Genomic DNA, 5,721 nt, shown 5'->3' on the forward strand with positions numbered 1-5,721 from the left:
ACGTCACACTACGGTGGCTTCGAAAGGGCAAAACGGGTCTCAAAGCGCGGTTCCGGAAGTAAAAGGTCCAGATTCTGATCAACTGCGACAATAAAGTAAGAATCGACGGTAGATTCACCACAAGTTACACAATTCCGTATAAAACTGTATAAAAACTATGTTGTAGGGGGACAAATAGTCTTATTGGTGTGATATCAATGTTGCAATGTTGTCAGGGAGAGCTAGCTGTTAGCTCCAACATGCTAGAAACGATTTGTTATACATCATAATACACACATAGAAATTACTATGGAGGATAATGTGGTCTAAAGTCCAAATAGTAATTTATATAAGCAAGTTAAAGTGAAAAAGGACAATGAATTTGATATGGTTATGTAGAAATCTTTAAATAAAAAGGTTATATTCAAGAAAAAAGTGTACTGGAAGTGGGAAAATTTGCAATATTCCATGAAATCTAAGAGTGTACTCAGTAGTTTTCCTCTGCAAATCAAATATTTTCTGGCGACGATTCACCTGGTGACTGTTTTTACAGGGAGTTTCTTGGAAAATAATTGAAAAATAAATGGGAGTCCTTCCTGAACCAGAGCCTTTACAAACATGTGTTTCAAACCCATTTATTAAGGAGCGGCGAGATCAGATTACAGTGTGGGCAGTAGCATCTGACTATGCACGTAATCTGCTCCAATAATTCCACAATAACACCACAAAATATAATCTTTATTATACGTGATGTATCTGTTGGTGTCTATATCTTCATATAAACTACAATATTAACATAGAATATGTGAAAAATGTACACTCAGACGACAAAAAATGTAATAAGATTAAATAGTTTGATTCAGAAAGTATTGTTTATTGATTTTATTGTTTAATTCATTGATCAGGAGCCACTTTTTAAAGTATCCTCTGACTTATTATATTTAGATTATAAACATTTTTAACAGATTTCTAAATCTGTATGAGTTATAGTGTATAAATATCAGCTAGACTCGGGATTATTGATCCATGTCACAGTAATAACAGGCTTCCAATTCCAGTTGATTTGTTTTTTTCTTACTTGCCCGGCGGTGGATTCCATATAAAACCCCACTAATAATATGTGCATTGCAGGATTACCACGATCATTAATCCTCGGCACTACAATAAAACAGAGACAGAACAGGGTGGAAAAAGAAAATGAAAGAATGAAAGAAGGCTGGTTTTAAATCCATCTTTTTCACAAACCACTGAAATAAAACATGTGATATTCTCCTCTCATCTTGAACTGAACACCAGCTGTATACATGGTGGCTCAGTGATAGGGCAAGTCGCCTTTCAACTAGAAGGTTGTGGGTTCAATTCCTGGCGCTGCTAGTGTATATGCAAGACTAGAAAAGCTCTATATAAATACAGACCATAATACCAAGTCTTCTTCTTCTGATTTTATTTGTTAGTAACGAGTTAGAGCAAATGTAGTGGAGTAAATCTTGTACTTAAGTACAGTAACGCAGTATTTGTACTTCATCACATGACAACACTGTGACCAGAGCTTGTTGCGGTCCGTGTATAATTGGCTGGTGTTGTGTCTAGCCCGGTGTGAGCAGCTGCAGAATCATTCTGCTCAGTACCTTCCGTCTGTCTCATTACAACGTGGCGATGTACAGACCATAAGTGATTATTCCTCACACTGGCTAAGGTTACAGTATGTTTGCAGGGCACAGTGGCCGCTCGCAATCCCTGAGTTTAGACCTTTTCAAACATCTGCTCCTGATTCTTTTTTCTTTTTACTTTTTTTTCCTCCACCTTTTTGCATCTGGTTGCATTTGCAGCACAAAATACAGACTTCTATCATTCCATATTCATTATTACATCCTGAGGCGGTGAAGCTTTGGTGCGTCAGATTTTTTTCAGAGACCTGAGCCGTTTTGTTCTCTCACGCCTTGTGATGGGAGATGTGGTCGCTGTGTGTGTGTGTGTGTCAGCTCCTGTTTCCTGGCCACCCAGTAGAGGCTGGTCCTCCTTTACTATATCTCCTACTTTCCTTTTCCTCATTCCGCCTTTCTTTTTAAAAGTCAAATGATGAATTATCTGTGTAACATGATCTGCAGCACTGGAGCTCTGTGGGGTCGGGGTGGTAGTTGTAGTAGAGGTTGCTCTTTTATTTCTGTGCCATGCCCGCTGGCCCATCCCACATGGGATTATATATGACAGAATATTTAAGAGAACGTAATTCATCCACCCATCCATCCATTTTCTACCCGCTTTATCCTCTACATGAAGGTCCCAGCTGACATAGGGAGAAAAGTGGGGTACACCCTGGACAGGTCGTCAGTCCATCACAGGGACACACGAACAACCATTAACTGTGGGAGGAAACCAGAGAACCTGGAGAAAACCCATGTACACACGGGGAGAACATGCAAACTGTAAATCAACTTCCATCCCATCCTTCCATTTTCTACTGCTTTATCCTCCACATGAGGGTCATGGGCATGAGGGTCAAAACGCCAAAGATGGACACCAAATTCAAAAATGGTGTCGCCAGTCCATCACAGGGACACACATAGAGAGATAAACAACCATCCAGTCTCACACACACGGTCTCACAATGATTCAGTTACACCAAAAACAACTAGTTTGTGTATAAGTTTGTGTTGTATATAAAACAACATCATGGCAGTTTCCCAAAGATTCCCTTTATATAACGTCAAAGAAAAAGATTGTACACTGAAAGGTCTGTTTTCGCTGTGTGGATCAGGCCTAAAACCCAAAAGGTGGTACAAAAAGCTGGGATTAGTTATAAACACAATATAATTCTCAATGTACAGAGTTTTGGTTTAGTCCAGAAATCCTGTTCCATAAACTGAGTGAACACATGAAGACCACAGAGGTCATAAGTCATAAAAGTTGGACTCGTCCACACAACATGGTGGTGTAGAGAAGGTCACGGCCGTATTAACCCACTCAGGAGGCCCCGCGGCTGCACCTCTGGTTTGGCCACGCGGTAAATCTGATTATACAAAGCGCAAAACTCAAATAATCAAAGTCTTGCGTCTGGATTCCGACACAGCAACTATATGTAAAGAAAGTGAGCTTGGAGAACACGAGCTCTTAGCGTGTCAGGTGACGCGCTTTCAGACATGTTTTCATTTTAATGAACACAAACCAGTTGGCACACTGTAATCTTAGGTTTCTGAGTTTGTGTAACACACAGTTGCAGCTGGTTCTAGCTCAGTCAGAGTTGCAGCCCTTTAAAATGTAATAAAGTGTCAGTGAAGCCACATACATTCCAGACATTTTCACCAATAAAATACATACCACATGTCACGTACACAACATGAGATATACTTATATCTGTATAATATATACAGTATTTTCATATCATATTTAATTTAATTTGAACAGAATGTGTGTGTGGGGCCACACGGTGGTGTAGTGGTTAGCACTCTCGCCTTGCTGTAGAAGACCCGGGTTCGAGCCCTGGTTAACAAAATCAATACATAATATGTTTAAAAATAAACATTTTTCTGGGGGAAAAAAAACCTGAAAATTGTAATTTTCAATGTTATTGTAACATTTAAACAATTAAATAAAGGTTATTTGGTTATGGTTATGTGATCTACAGTAAATATGTGGTCTACAGTAAACATGTGGTCTACAGTAAACATGTGATCTACAGTAAATAAGTGATCTACATTAAATATGTGGTCTACAGTAAACATGTGGTCTACAGTAAACATGTGATCTACAGTAAATAAGTGATCTACAGTAAATATGTGGTCTACAGAACATGTTCTGTGTAAAACTCTGACAGCAGGTGATCTTGTGTTATTTGAAGGAAGTGAACGTGGTGCTGACGGTTCTTTCCTCTCTGTCGTCGTCGCCGCTAATGAAAGTGTTAAAAGTGTCCATCACTCAGTTTGAAGCAGAAACAGAAACTCAGCACGAGCTGATCTCCAGAGACGAGGAGGGGGAGGAGGAGGAGGAGGAGTGAGAGGTCGTCCAGGTGATGAGTGAAGACGTTGTGTTTTCAACAAAAATCCCTCTCTCCTTTCACCATCGTGGTAAATTCATTTTTCAACCTCAGCGGCATCTCCGCACTTCCTCCTCCTCCTCCTGCTCTTCCACCCTCACTTCACACCTTAAATCCTTCCATCCTCACCTCATGTCATGATTGTCTTCTTCTTCTTTCTGTTTGAAGAAAAAATACTCTTTCTTTGGTATATTATCACCTCTCTATCTCGTTTTTCCTTTCTTCATCTTCCTTCTTCTCCATCGTTTACTCCCCCATCATTCGTTCATTCATTCATTATAAATAGAATCATAAATGACATGATTCTGTGTTTATTTTCATTGTTTTGTCAGTTTTCAGCAGTGCTGTTGCTAAATACATCAGAGTCCCCTGTTGAATATTGTGATTTTAGACATTTCCATGTTGGAGATTAACAATGTTTCAGGGATTTCAGGAAGTCTTTTTAACTGATCTACAGTTCAGCAGTAAACATGCATCTACAGTAAATATATGGTCTACAGTAATATGTGATTAAAATAAACATGTGGTCTACAGTAAACCTGTGATCTATAGTAAATATGTGGTCTACATTAAATATGTGGTCTACATTAAATATGTGATCTGCAGTAAATATGTGGTCTACAGTAAACATGTGGTCTACAGTAAATATGTGATCTACAGTAAATATGTGGTCTACAGTAAATATGTGATCTACAGTAAATATGTTGTCTACAGTAAACATGTGATCTACAGTAAATATGTGGTCTACAGTAAATATGTGATCTACAGTAAATACGTGGTCTACAGTAAATATGTGATCTACAGTAAATAAAATTAAAATCTGTCTTTTTAACTGATCTACAGTTTGGCATTGTTGACTTTGATGCTTGTGTCCGACGTTGTGCTTGTGACTCTTCCAGTGACGACACTCTCTGACCAATCAGTGGCCGGCAGTCTGTTGACGTCGCATTTCAGCATTGGCTTAGCCAGAGCAGGTACTAAAAAAAGCACCAGGCACTATCACTAATGGAAAAGCAAAATAGCCGTTCCGATGCGAGTCGCACTCCCCCCCGCTCTGCTGCTGTATACACACAAGCACTCCCTCAGTCAGTTAATGGTAGTATTGCTTGACAAAAAATAAATGTGCATACTGCATCTTAAACATATAAAAGCTTACGTAAAAAACATACATTATACATTTTCAGGCAGGATGTGTACATAATTATTACACACACACACACACACACACACACTTCTGCAGCAACAGCAGCAGCAGGCCTCCTGAGCTGAGCTGACACTCCACCTGTCATAATACAGCCAGGCAAAGCATGATGGGAAGGTAGAGGGCTGCTGAGTGAGGTGTGTGTGTGACGCTGAAAGACAGGATCTCCCCTCTGACACTGAAGGCATCCAGAGCCCACAGGACGTCCACCACCCAAGTGGATGGATGGATGGATGAATGGACGTATAGATAGACGTATAGATGGACGGACGGGCGGCCATGTCCATATGGAAAGATGAGTAAGCAGACCGTAGTGACAGATGAGTCGGTGGCCGCCGGAGCGACAGGTTTTGGCCAAGGGGCTAAGAATAATAAGTGTGATGGAGCAGAGAATGTGTCAGGGATTGAGTTTTGCCCGGGTGGAGCGTGAGACCGCACACAGCCTGCGGCGCTGCTCCTCCACCGGCCTGCTGATCTCAGAGTGGGAAGCCTCAGAAATCATAATAAA

This window comes from Solea solea, chromosome 2, assembly GCF_958295425.1.
Source record: "Solea solea chromosome 2, fSolSol10.1, whole genome shotgun sequence".
Lineage (NCBI taxonomy): Eukaryota > Metazoa > Chordata > Actinopteri > Pleuronectiformes > Soleidae > Solea > Solea solea.